Genomic DNA, 15,440 nt, shown 5'->3' with positions numbered 1-15,440 from the left:
AAGAACAATTCGGAAGCCAAAAATCGGATGATCAATGACTGCAATGATTTTTCTGGGGAACAGAAAGAAGTACCCAATAATCAAATACACGATCATCACATTCAATAGTCACGACAATATAAAGTTCATCCAAATAAATCTCCATCATGCAAAGGGTGCAAGCGCTGTACTTTGCAAGAGATTTATACAAAGCAAACTAGATATTGCTTTTATCCAGGAGCCATGGACAAATAACGGAAAAATATTGGGTATTGAAACTAAATCGTGTAAGTTGATATATGATGAAACACAGCAGTCCCCAAGATCTGCTATCCTTGTGAACGGGTACGTTAAAATGTTACCTATTACAGAATTTATACAACGAGATATTGTAGCGGTTGTTTGTGAAATTCCTACTACTCGTGGAAGAACAGAAATCTGTGTGGCGTCTGCATATTTTCCAGGAGACGTAGACGAAGTGCCTCCCCCTGGAGTCCAAGCATTTGTATCTTTTTGTAGATCTCAAAATAAAGCATTCATCATCGGGTGCGATTCAAACGCACATCATACGATATGGAACAGTACAGACATTAACACAAGAGGTGAGTGTTTATTACAATATTTGACAACCAATAATATAAATATTTGTAATGAAGGTACCAACTGTACTTTTATGAACTCCATAAGGCAGGAAGTTTTGGATTTGACATTTTGCAGTAATACTCTCTCTGAAAACATATTTAATTGGCATGTTTCTGAAGAAATATCGCTGTCCGATCACAAACACATAATGTTTGACTATAGAGTGAATAACATTATTAGAGAAACTTTCAGGGATCCCAGAAAATCAAACTGGGAACTTTACTATTCCTATCTATCGGTGGGGGGTAGCTTCCCAGAAAAAAGTATTAAAACTAGTGAGGAACTCGAAAAAACCTCTATTTATGTTACAACAAAAATAATTCAAGCTTACAATAAGAGCTGCCCAGTCAAGGTACGATCAACAGACAGAATTGTACCATGGTGGAATACTAGGCTGGAAAATTTAAGAAAAAACGCTCGAAAAATGTTTAACCGAGCAAAGCGTACTTCGCAATGGGATGAATATAGGAAAGCACTCACTGCCTATAATAAAGAGATCAGAAGATCTAAACGTAAAAATTGGAGGCACACCTGTGAAAACATTGAAAGTACTCCAGTCGTTGCAAGATTACAAAAAGTTTTGGCAAAAGATCATTCTAATGGTTTAGGAACTCTCAAAAAAGAGGACGGAAAGTTCACTTCTAATGCATCGGAGACCTTGAGTTTAATGATGCAAGTTCATTTTCCAGGATCGCTACCGGTCTTGAGTGATAGGACGACTTCCATAGATCCACATACTGATTTGCAACAGAATCACACTTTACCGTCTGAAGATTTCAATGATAATACCAGTAAACCTGGGCATAAAATGATCAGTGCAGAAAAGCAAGATCTAGCGAGTTGTATTTTCACTCATGCAAGAGTCGAATGGGCAATAAATTCATTTGATCCTTTTAAATCACCGGGAAGCGATGAGATCCGTCCTGTGATGATCCAGAAAAGTGGAGGAACTGTAGTGCCCTGCTTAACAGAAATGTTCAAAGCTAGCTTACGATTGAACTATATACCAAAGAATTGGCGACAAATTCGGGTTGTTTTTATTCCCAAAGCTAATAAAAAAGATAAAAAAAGTCCAAAATCGTTTAGGCCTATTAGTCTTTCGTCATTTATGCTGAAATTAATGGAGAAACTAATTGATGACTATATCAAATCGCAATACTTGAAATCGACACCACTCAGTAAACTTCAATTTGCATACCAGCCAGGAAAATCAACAGTAACAGCACTTCATACACTAGTAACGAAAATTGAAAAAACACTTGAAGTCAAAGAGTTGCTACTAGCCGCGTTCTTAGATATTGAAGGAGCGTTTGACAATGCATCCCACAATTCAATGAGAAATGCTATGATACAGCGTAATTTCGATGAAACTGTTGTAGAATGGATATTTCAAATGCTACAAAAAAGAGAAATAACGTGTAATCAGGGAGGGGCCACAGTTACAATAAGAACTGTGAAAGGATGCCCACAAGGAGGGGTCCTTTCACCTCTGTTATGGTCATTGGTAGTAGATAACCTACTGGCATTCCTTGAAAGGATAGGATTTGAAATCATAGGCTTTGCAGATGATATTGTAATTGTAGTTCGTGGGAAATATGAGCATGTAATCAGAGACAGATTGCAATATGCTCTAAACTTAACTATAGCATGGTGTAATGATGAGGGTTTATCTATAAATCCCCATAAAACTACTGTTGTTCCTTTTACACGTAGAAGGAAAATGAAAATACCAGATTTGCATTTGCTGGGAACTAAAATAGTGTTTTCTCCAAAAGTGAAATATTTAGGAGTAACACTTGATAGCAAGCTCAATTGGAACTCGCATTTAGATGAAATAATACATAAGGCTACAAATGCATTATGGATTAGTAAAAGAACATTCGGTAACAAATGGGGACTTAGACCTAAAATGATCTACTGGATCTACACTGCTATAGTGAGACCTAGAATAACATATGCGTCATTAGTTTGGTGGCCAAAATCAAAATCCAAGCATGCTCAGGAAAAGCTAGGAAAATTACAAAGGTTAGCTACAATTTCCATCACAGGAGCAATTCGTAGTACGCCATCTAAAGCACTAGATGCAATGTTAAATCTACTTCCCTTATATCTATTCGTTCAATTGGAGGCGGAAAAAAACGCACTAAGGTTGAAAAGAACAAAACAGTTCTTTGATGGAGACCTTAGGGGTCATTTAAGTATTCTAAAGGAATTCAAACTTAATCCGATACTAACTCAGGAGGACTGGATGAACAGGCAATACAACTTTGAACGACTATTCAATGTGACTGAGCCAAGCCGCACTGAATGGGAGTCAGGGGGACCTGATATTCACCCAGGATCTATAATTTTCTACACTGATGGTTCCAGATTAAACGAAAGAGCCGGGGCTGGAATAACCGGCCCTGGAGTGAACATATCAATTTCAATGGGCAAGTGGCCAACTGTATTTCAGGCAGAAGTGCAGGCAATTATTGAATGTGCAACAATTTGTCTAAGGCGCAATTATAGACATGTAAACATATGCATTTTTTCTGACAGTCAAGCTGCATTGAAAGCATTGAAGTCAGTTACCTGTACTTCTAAATTAGTTTGGGAGTGTATTCAACTTCTTCAAGAGGAAGCTAAAAAAAGTGCAGTGAACCTATTCTGGGTTCCAGGGCACTGTGGAGTTGAAGGTAATGAAAAAGCAGATTTGTTAGCTAGATGTGGATCATCGAAACCATTCCTAGGACCAGAACCATTTTGTGGGGCCCCTGAATGTACCCTCAAAATGGAATTAAAGAACTGGGAAAAATCAAAGATTGATGGCATCTGGGCACATAGTACAGTAGCTCGATAGGCTAAATCATTTATATCACCAAGTAAAAAAGTAACTGAAAGACTTCTCAGCTTAACAAAAAAAGACCTATGCACTTTCACTGGCCTAGTGACAGGACATTGTCCAAGCAAATACCACCTAAAGAAACTAGGTAAATTAGAAGATGATACCTGTCGTTTCTGTAACCTAGAAAGTGAAAGCTCGGAACATTTATTATGCAATTGCGAAGCACTTTTTCATAGAAGGCGCAATTTATTTGATAAAGGTTTAATGCAACCTGCAGATGTTTGGATAGCTTCCCCCAATAAGGCAATAATGTTCATTCGTGCTATAATACCTTATTGGGATCATGCCTACAGTCAGCAAGTGGAAATCACTCCAACTAATAGCGATACGACACCCTGATAAGGCTTACAACAAATAGGGGCCCGCCACAATAGATGAAATAACTGGTCGTAGTGGAAAATGTACCCAACAGGAAAAAAAAATGTACTCGTATCTTTTAAACGGGTTAGATGACATAACGTGGTAGAATTCGGTACCACATTCTATTCAAAAATGTACACAAAAATACCATTTAAGCCATTACTACCCTTTTCTTCTGTTTATTCAATCATGCAGATGAAGACAAAGGGTCATCATATGATACATACATCATATTTAAACAAAAGTCTAAATAGTTAAGACCTACATAAATATAGGCCTGAGTCAAATCTGACTACAAGAATGACTATACAAAAAAATTATAGATAAAAATAGCATTATCTCCTTCGTTACTACGTTGTCCGGAACACCGTTTGTAATTACTTTATAGCCCGGTAAGACCGCGACTACTCAAGCTATCATAATCTGAAATACGAGAGTATACCCTTTCGATCTTCTAAACCAGCAGCCAGTTAAATTCATAAATTGCATTTTCACATAACCTAACAACATGCTCGCTATTATGACATCCTGGACCATAATTCCATAAATTGTTAGTAGCAAGACCTACACGATAAAAATGTGAATTGAGCACAAATTTATCGGGCAACATACAATACAATAACTGTTAAATGCCTATTATCGGTAAATGGAGAATAATTCATTATACGCATCAACTCACATTGTGAGCTAACGCCCGAATCTACACAAGCATATTGCTCGTTGCGTCGGGTAGGAAAGCGAGTAGTTAGCGCAATCGCAAGAAAAAATATCCATTTAAACCGTCAAATTGTTAACTTTTTTACTATATTCACTGTTCATGTTTTAAGCAAAGAAAATACTGGATGAATTTCCTGTCTAATGGGGAACTGTCAGTGGGGAACTAAATTCAGGGGAATATAAAAAGGAAAATATCAGTGGGGAACACGATATATTGGTTCCTGTCAGTTCAATTTTTATTTGGACGTCACCCACGTGAAAAAAACCGAGTGAGTGACACACTATCATACTGAAATGTCTTTACATACTTCATAATGTCTTCAAAATGTCTTCACAAAATCCATGTTTTTAAAATAAGTCAAATGCCTTCAAAATGGAGACATATTTTCTAACCTGGTACAGACTGCAAGTTTGAATTTATTGTTACGTTATTTTTCATGATGTCCTATGTGAATCGAACAAATTCCATATTTATATAGACAGAGAGTAAACTCATGAAAAAATGCAGTTTCCTTACAAGCAGAATGATGTGCGTAGAAAAAAATATCATTGGAAAAATACAATCAAAACCAAACAGATAGACTTTGAAGGGGGTGTTCAGTTGGAAAATCCTGCCCGGTTGATGCAGATTCGTACCACCTTTAGCTTGATTCTGGTTTCTGTTCGCCCGCTTACTCGAAACACGAGTATTCATGGGATTTATGCGCCAACCACATCCCGTTCATAAATACCCGCAACAGCCGAACTTTAAACCTTTCCTCCAATCCACCCGCGCGTGCTTTCCTTTCCATACCCCCCTCGTTTTTGTCGGTTCCAAACCAAACACTTGTTCACCCTGGTTGGGGCCTCATAATATTTCCCAGTTTACTTCAGGGCGGTTAGATGTAACTGACGTTTGAAAACTAGAATAGTTTTTCATGTTTCCCACTCCCCCTTTTTTCTTTGTGTGGACCATCATAAAGTCATGCTCAGTTTAGTGCAGCCATTAAACACGGAAGGGGGAAAGACAACACCTTCTCTTCGTGCTCCCGGTAGGAACAAAAAAAAAAAAGAAACCCGTGAATAAAACACATCCAGTAGCAATAAATGTCTGTATAGCTTGGGAGAAACGTTGTGTTTTGGTTGGATGTATGTTTATACCTGGATTGAATCATTTTTCCGGCGGCAATAAATTTTTGATAATAATTCAATTAATAGCTTGAGATACTTGTTTTCTAATTGCTCGCAGACATTGAGTGGCGTCTAGCGGTGGAATCGATTTACCTTGGCGTGGATTCGTCGATTTCGTTCAAGGCTTTTGGACAATACTTATTTGATAATTAAAGTCAATTTGTTTCATGAACTGGATTATTCGAAATCCGTCGCATTTTGTATCCTTTCACATACCTAGAAAATATGGAAACCAAACCTCAGTAACATTCAATGTTACACGTATTATAGGATTGAAAACCGTATTAAGGGATCATTCTGGTTAAAATAAAAAAGCCCTTTTTTTGAACAGTTTTCATTAGCAACGTAATAAAAACGGAGTGAATGAGAAGAAGTAAGACATTTCATGAGATTACAAAAATAATAAGAATAAAGAATATGACTAGTAAAAGAAGAACAAAAAAAAAGATAAAAAATATAAAGAATGAAGAAGATTAGACACAGTCAGAAGAATGAGATGACTGAAGGAGAATAAATATTATAAGAATAAGAACAACGAAAAAAAAAGAAAAATTGAAAAAAATTAAAAACAAGAAGTTTTCATTTCAAGAAGCATATTGTTATTCTCTTACTTCTGCCTGCCTACTTTCAAGCTTTTCAGCGTACATTTCCTTGATTTCCTTCCCATCCTTTTTCCTCATTTTACCCTCTCCTCATTTTCTTCTTTTTCTTGTTCTTGTGTTTTGTTTTTTTATTTTATTGTTAATTTGATGTTTTGTTTTCGTGTCATTCGTGTCAAGTCAGCACTCCTCTCAGTGCTTCGCAGTTGCTGATTTTTTCATTATTTTCCGCCATATTCGGGAATCTCGAAAAATTGTAGTTTTTTTTTTACTAAAATAGTTTAAATATGGAAGTTAAGGACTTAAGGTTCTGTTGTGTAAAATGGAAATATGCTAGAGATGCTAGAGATTTATTTCACATCATTTCACTGGATATGAACAGTAAGAAATTAGAGGAAATTAGGAAAACTGACAAGAGGTGTAAAAGTAGAAGAACATTAACAAAAAAGAAAACGAAGCAAAAACCAAAAACCCGAGAAATTGAAAAAATATATAGGAAAATAATTTACATTATAGAGATAGTACGAAAAATAAGTAAGATCACGAGAATATTAAGTATGAAGATAATAAGAAAAGATAAGAATTAAGTAGTTATCTTAAAAATGGCTGTTTTCGAGGAATGTAGCTGTAAATACGAGTTAGCCATCGGAAAAAATAAAATTTCTCATACTTTTGTCTTGCGGTTGTTCGTACTGTGTCTGATTTTCGGCGCAAAAAATAGTATCTAAGCTAGGATTCCTACATTCAGACCCACCATAGAAGCAATATTGGACGTGTTTTGCCAGGTGGGTAGGCTTTGAACAAGGACAATGATGAGAATCAGGGTATGTAAAGCAGTTGACTAATAGTGTTAAAGGAAATCCGGCTGTGGCGAAACGAGCACATAAGTAAAGTTTTTGCAAAATATCAGGATGAGAAAAGATGTGAAAAAAAATCAGAAATCAACCTCCAACATATTACCATTTAACACTACAGAACCTTGAATACCTAACTTCTATATTTGTGCTATTTTAGTAAAAAAACAACAATTTTGTGAGATTCTCAAATATGGCGGAAAATAATGAAAAAGCAATGGTAAAGATCTGAGAAGAGTGCTGACGTGACACGAGTGACACGAAAATAAAACAATTCATTAACAGGAAAATTAAAACAAAAACGAGAACAAGGAAAAAATAACGGAACCATGGAAGAAAATAGAAATTAAAAAAGAATAAAAAGGAAATCAAGAAAATGTATGCTTCAAAGCTTGAAATCAAGTAAGCATGAGAAAGAGAAAAACAATATGCAAAAAAACATATCTAAAGGAAAAGAAAACTAAACAATGATACCAAAATAGCAACATGAATGTAAACGGAAAATTAAGATATCAAGAAATAAAAACCAAGAAATGAGAAAATGTGAAAATTAGAAGAAAATGAGGAAACATTTACAAGCAAATTAAAATGAAATAAAAAGAAAATGAAAAAGAAATTGGAAGTAAATGAGAAACGAGTGAAAAAACAAATTGAAAAATTAAAAAAAGAGAACAAAAAGGGAAGAAAACTAAAGAAAATAAAAAAAAGATAATAAGATGATAAAAAAATTACAGGTAATGAGAAAAAAAACAGAGAAGAAAAATGAGATGGAGAAAAAATTAGAAGAAAAGATAAATGTTATGAAATTACAAAAATTTAAACATGAGTAAATTTGAGAAAAAAATAAAAAGAAAATTATAAATGAGAAGAAAATGAGAAAGAACTGAGAAGATAACGAAAAGAAAATGGTAAGATATTGAAAATAAACTGATAAGAGAATAAGAAAAGAATAAGAAGAAAATAAAAAGAAAATGAGGAAAAAATGAGAGGAAAATTAGAAGAAAAAGAAACGAAACTGAGAAGAGAATAAGAAGGAAATGATGAGAAAATTAGAGGAAATGAGAAGTAACAGAAAGAAAAATTAGAAGAAAATGAGATGAACATTAGAATAAAGCATGAAGAAAAAGATATGAGAATGAGAAAAAATGGGAAGTAAAAAGAGAAAAGCAGATGAAAATTATAAAATTATAAAACTACAAAAATTTAAAATCAGAAATTCGAAATTTTACAAAGTGTCAAAGAATTCAAAGAAGAAACCCTTAAATTCCAAAAATTGAAAATACTAAAAATGATAAAATGAAAAAGGGCAAATTGATAGAATTAATAAAATGAATACATTGAGTAAAATGAGATAATTAGAAAATTAGCAAAACGAGTAAAATAAGAAAATAAGAATGAGATAAAAATTTGAAATCTTAAAAGACAACTTTTTCATTTTTTGAATTTTCGAGTTTTCGACTTTTCGATTTTTTTTTCGATTTTCTTAAAACTCGAATTGAATTTTTTTCTGAATTTTTTTTTAATTTTAAATCTTTCTTTTTGATTATGACATATTGTCTATTTGTCATTTTGTTATTTTGTCATTTTGTCATTTTGTCATTTTGTCATTTTGTCATTTTGTCATTTTGTCATTTTGTCATTTTGTCATTTTGTCATTTTGTCATTTTGTCATTTTGTCATTTTGTCATTTTGTCATTTTGTCATTTTGTCATTTTGTCATTTTGTCATTTTGTCATTTTGTCATTTTGTCATTTTGTCATTTTGTCATTTTGTCATTTTGTCATTTTGTCATTTTGTTCCGAAAACTTGAAAACTACAAAATTTGTATGATATGGTCCTCCGGATAATCGAGTCATAAAAAACAAACGAATTTTCTCTCGCTAAACGTAATATAATTATGATTTGCACTCATTTATTGAACGGTTTTATCAAGGTTGACACGTTTGTATGTTTGTGACTTTGTAACTTTGTCTGTGGCGCTGTACCACATTAATGGAAATTTAACCCCCTTCCTGTTGACCGATTGGTCTGAAATTTGGAACACATCTTTATCTTCGGTGTAATTATAAAACTGCGTATTCCATGATCATGAAAATCCAAGATGGCGGCCGCTACAAAATGGCGAATTATGTACATATTTTCTCAAAATCTTATCAATATGGGTTTTCCCAAAACCCCATCAATATGGGTATCGAATAAAAGGGCTTGACCCGTAGAACACAATTATTTATGGAAAATGTAAATCAAAGATGGCGACCGCTACAAAATGGCGGATTACATATTTTCTCAGAACGGCTTCAATGTGGGTGTCAAATGAAATTACTTGACTGGTAGAACACAATTAGTTATGAAAAATGTAAATCGAAGATGGCGGTCACTACAAAATGGCGGATTTCACATTTTCTCAGAACCCCATCAATATGTATATCAAATGAAAGGTATTGATCAATAGAATACAGTTATTTAAGGAAAATGCAAATCCAGAATGGCCGCCACCACAAAATGGCGCCATATATATTTTTTTCAAAACCTCATCAAATTCTGAGTCTGCAAAACTTCCTCACAAGCTCACAATCGGTGATTCAGATCTTCCATAGAGAATCAAGCAACTCCAATGCCATTGGCGAGCAGCATCAACAGGCCGTAATTTGTCTCGCAAAACAGTCAATTAGTATCCATCTAATGATGTCGTTTCCATCACAAAGCTTCGGCAGGAAAATTATTCAGCTCACATTAGCGTTTTTTTTTGGCTTATTTAAATATATAATAGAAGCACAGAAACGAGCGCTGTCATGTCGGACGGGAGAATAACATGACTCTATACAATCGACAGCATGAAAGTGGATTCCTCGGGCGTGTCCTCATCTCGGGACACGGAGGGGCCACGCAAAAGTTGAGAAGAAAGCTCCCGCATTGTATGCGATGGTGGTGTATTCCTGTCACTCTCTCCGTCGCCTTCATTTGGCCGGCAGAGCCTCAACCGTCAAGTTAATCGCATTTCATCGTAAGACAGCGAGACGTTGCGCGCATAACTAAATAGATTGAATTGTCGGCATCTTTGCTCCGGCTCTGGCGGCTGGAAAGAAGCTTTTTTCCCCGTGCTACTGCTGAAATAAGTTGAGAACTCTTCGGTGGAGAGTGTGGGTATGTATGTTCGCACATGCTTTCCATACAAATTGCTACCTAAGGCGAGGCTCATCTGGGGCCACTGCTTCCTGCTCTCACTCATGAGGCAAAGGTACAAATGCGCCTAGGCTACCGGAGTGTGGTGGTCATGTTTCAAGTACTTTCCATTCGACCGTCTGGAATTGTATTTTTTTGCACTTTGAATGTGTGCTGAAATCCCTTCAACTTAATTTGTAACGAACAGCTCGGCGGGATACATTACCCATTAACATATTCTGACAATAAACATACGTTCGAATCAAATAGAGGGACCGCTGAGACAAATACGCCATATTTGCGATGGTTATGAAGATAATCCTAACAGAACGATTGCAGCGCAACATGTCCACTGCGAACCACGCTCTCCGAACCAGACACGAGCAACCTGACTCACAACTGTTTGTTTGAAATAGGGTTAATCAAATCAACAACCCCCGAAAACAGTGTGTAATCCTTCTGTTGCCTCATTCTATCCGGCGATTCCCAGCCCTCCGTCTGCGTGTGCATTTTTCGCTCTCATCGATATCATATTTCAGCCATCAATCTGACGTGCCTAATATTCAAACATAAACCCACTCCGATCCGAAGGAAAGTGGGTACTCCTCCCGACTGGTTGCAGTCAACGACGTTGGGAGTGACTTGAGAATTACGTATGTACTGTTTTTTGTGTTATGTTAATAAAACAGACCTCATCGGAGAGTGAAAGAAAGAACGAACAGGAAGGGATCGGGAGCCCTTGTTATTTTAGCAATGCCGTCCCGTCCGGCTTATTAGTGGAAAGAGGGTTGAAGGTTTTTCCCCCTGTACGACTTCAGCAGTGAGCACTCATTTACATGCACTTTTGGCGGTATTCTTTTCGGATTAAATTCACCCGCTCCGGGCGTTGCTGATTGAACTAGGTTAAATTGTGAACCGAGGCAGTTGAGATGGTAATGAATTTCTGGGCTGTAGGCTGCTCGAATTGCGATAACAGAACGGGGAGATCGGGACTACGCACGTACTCGATTGTCCATATTTTTAGAGTTGTCAGTTTCTATCAGCAGACTGACACTGACTCTCAAATTTGGGTTTCGATACATGTTGGATGAAGTCAAATATAAATAAAGGATGATATTCAGCAATTCCAAATGAAATCGTCATAAAAATGCAGATTTTAAAAACTTGTATTTTTGATTCCAATGAAAGTGTGTATTCCGTTTGGGTTGGAGGAAATAAAGGGTGTGTCACATCAAATTGCATCACGGAAAAAACGCTGTAGAAATTCGCCCAGTAGACCGATCCTTTTGAAAATTTTAGACAGTAAGATAAAAACTATTAAACAACTTTTGGCATTTTCTTTTTATTCTTACTTCGAGCCCAAGCCCGTATGCTCGCACCGTCCTCTTTACCCAGTCCATAAGGTTCTGTACAACGTCAGGTTGTAGTTTTTTTGAACAGAAATCCATTTTCTCTTGAAGTCCACCTCCGATTTGACAACTTTTGCGTTCTTCCGGAGGGCCTGCTTCATAATCGCCCGTTGGGCGGGTTCATTTCCTTTGGCACGAAGGTGACCCCGTTGGCTTCGTACCACTCCAACACGTCCTTTGAATAGTGGCACGAAGCGAGATCCGGCCAGAAGATGGTCAGGCCCTCGTGCTGCTTCAATAGTGGTAGTAAGCGCTTCTGTAGGCACTCCTTAAGGTAAACCTGCCCGTTTACCGTGCCGGTAATCACGAAGGGGGCGCTCCGCTTTCCGCAAGAGCAGATCGCTTGCCACACCATGTACTTTTCGGCAAACTTGGATAGTTTCTGCTTGCGAATCTCCTCCGGAACGCTGAATTTGTCCTCTGTGGAGAAGAACAACAGGCCCGGCAGCTGACGAAAGTCCGCTTTGACGTAGGTTTCGTTGTCCATTACCAGGCAATGCGGCTTCGTCAGCATTTCGGTGTACAGCTTCCGGGCTCGCGTCTTCCCCACCATGTTTTGCCTTTCGTCGCGGTTAGGAGTCTTCTGAACCTTGTATGTACGCAGGCCCTCCCGCTGCTTGGTCCGCTGGACGAATGAACTTGACAAATTCAGCTTATTGGCGACATCCCGGACCGAACTTTTCGGATCACGTCTAAACTGCTTGACTACGCGCTTGTGATCTTTTTCACTGACGGAGCATCCATTTTTGCCGTTCTTCACCTTCCGGTCGATGGTTAGGTTCTCGAAGTATCGTTTTAGTACTCTGCTGACCGTGGATTGGACGATTCCCAGCATCTTACCGATGTCCCGATGTGACAACTCCGGATTCTAAAAATGAGTGCGCAGGATTAATTCACGACGCTCTTTTTCGTTCGACGACATTTTTCCAAATTTACGAAAAATTGACAGTGAAGCATGGCCAACGTGATCTATACACTCTTATCTGATTATAAGCGAAAGCTGAAGATATAATTCCTAAAAATTAAATTTCTACAGCGTTTTTTCCGTGATGTAATTTGATGTGACACACCCTTTATGAGTTTTTCACAGCGATTGGGAAGTTTTTGACTCAAGCTTAACTTTTGAAAAAGGCGTATCGATTTTAGTAAGAGAAATCTTTGATAATTTATATCTCAAAAACTATGAGTCGTACCGAAATAGTGTCTTAGAATGAGTTATAGAGTATTGATGGTTGAATATGAAAAAAAATGTACATTGAGAAAAAAATTTGTACTCTTTTTTTTTTATTTACAAAATAAAAATTCAATTTGCAATATACAAAATACATATTTTTAATTTTTTTTTTAATTTTTTCATACAAAATATGTCATGCAGAAAATTTGAAAAATGGGCCCAAGATGGTAAAACAATTTTTGACGAACTTTGTGACATCGAATTCTTAGGAATTTTCGAAACTTCGAATTTTTGTATGTTAAATTCATTTTTAGCCACAAATTATGAATCCTGATGTGATTTAAAAAAAAAGTTATTATCAATATCCTTCTTCTCGAAATATTTAAAAAAAAAATTCTAATTTATTGTCTTTTTATAGTAAATAATCCCTTTTAATATGTTTGAGATGTTATACCGTCATGTTCATTAAATTTTATGAATTTGCTTATAATTTCCAACAACTTTTCCAAATGCATCATCATGGTTCTTTTTTTTGACTCAAGCGTAACTTTTGAAAAGGGCGTATCGATTTGAGTAAGAGAAATCTTTGATAATTTATATCTCAAAAAATATGAGTCGTACCGAAATAGTGTGTTAGAAAGAGTTATAGAGTTTTGTTGGCTTAATTTGAAAAAAAAATATACACTGAGGAGAAAAATTAGTACTCTTTTTTTTATTTACGAAATAAAATTTTAATTTGCGATATCAAAAAATTTGTATTTTTTTATATTTTTTTCATTTTTTTCATATAAAATAGAAGTCATAAAGAAAATTTAAAAAATAGGCCCAAGATGGTAAAACTATTTTTGAAGAACTTTGTGCAACATCGAATTTTTAGGAATTTTCGAAACTTCGAGTTTTTGTATGTTAGCAGTCATTTTTAATCACAAATTATGAATCCTGATGTTATTAAAAACAAAAAGGTTATTATCAATCTCCTTCTAAATGTAGCCATTCTCGAGGTATTTAAAAAAATATTTGTTATTTGTTGTCTTTTTAATAGTAAATAGGCCCTTTAAATATGTTTGTCGTGTTATACCACCATGTTCATGAGATTTTATGAATTCACTTATAATTTCTAACAAATTTTCCAAATACATCGTTATGGTAAAGACATATGTTTAGGAGTTACGTTACGAAACATTCGAAGACATATGGGTTAATACAAAACGTAGCGAAACTAAACAATCTTTTTTATCTCAATACAAACTTCAATCAATCAAAAAACATGTTGGAAATTATAAGAAAATTCATAAAATTTCATGAACATGACGGTATAACACGACAAACATATTAAAAGAGATTATTTACTATTAAAAAGATTATAAATTAGAACTATTTTTTTTAAATATCTCGAGAATTGTTTTTTGTTTTAAATCACATAAGAATTCATAATTTGTGGCTAAGAATAATTGCTAAAATACAAAAATTCGAAGTTTCGAAAATTCCTAAAAATTCGATGTTCCACATAATAGTTTTGCCATCTTGGGCCCATTTTTAAAATTTTCTGCATGACTTCTATTTTGTATGAAAAAATTTAAAAAAAAAATAAAAAAATATGTACTTTGGATATTGCAAATTGAATTTTTATTTTGTAAATAAAAAAAAGAGTACTAATTTTTTTTATCAGTGTACATTTTTTTCATATTCAACCATCAATACTATACTCTATAACTCTTTCTAAGCCATTATTTCGGTACGATTTTGAGATATAAATTATCGAAGATTTCTCTTACTAAAATCGATACGCCCTTTTTAAAAGATACGCTTGAGCCAAAAAATTCCCAATTGCTGTGAAAAACTCATTTTTCCTCCAACCCAAACGGAATACACATCATCATTGGAATCAAAAATACAAGTTTTTAAAATCTGCATTTTTAGGACAAACTGTATTTTTAATTTTTTCGTTAGGGTGACCATTTCTATTTTAGGGTGGCCCAAAAAATCAACTTTTTCCTCTTTTTTCAAAAAATGCCTTTTTTTTCAAAAATTCCTGACTTTTGAACCACTGAACCGATTTGAATGATCGATATATCAAATTGAAGACAATGAGCTAGCGATGAGCTTTATTTATTAAAAAATATTGAACCCGAAAAATAAAGGATTTTGTTTTCGTATTTATTGATTGTAGTCGTTTTTTGTTGTTTTTATGGCTTTGGACTAGAGGGCGCTATATTTTTCATATTGTTTCTTGAAAGCTGAGGATTTTTTACATAACATATTTCGATATCAGAGATGCTATATTTTTCGTTTTAAAGATAGGATTTTCCAAAGTTAACCGATGGTTCTAAAAAACCATTTTTTCACCTTTTTTCATTGCAAAGATTCATTCACTTCTGAACTTCTGGACTAATTCAGATGATCGACATATCAAAGTGAAGCGTATGAGTTAGTTTTCTTTGAAAAAATATCACCCTTGGGAAAAAAAAGATTTTCGTTTTTGTAATT

General features: G+C 35.1%; 1 protein-coding gene across 1 annotated transcript in view; it reads left to right on the top strand.

Moving 5' to 3' along the window:
- LOC129765615 (tyrosine-protein kinase-like otk) overlaps positions 1–15,440 on the top strand; it is a 191,195-nt gene that overhangs the window by 23,759 nt on the left and 151,996 nt on the right. The window lies entirely within an intron of this gene.

Source organism: Toxorhynchites rutilus, chromosome 2 (assembly GCF_029784135.1).
Source record: "Toxorhynchites rutilus septentrionalis strain SRP chromosome 2, ASM2978413v1, whole genome shotgun sequence".
Taxonomy (NCBI): Eukaryota; Metazoa; Arthropoda; class Insecta; order Diptera; family Culicidae; genus Toxorhynchites; species Toxorhynchites rutilus.
Note: the sequence above shows the minus strand (reverse complement) of the source record. Positions and strands in the feature narration are given on the sequence as shown.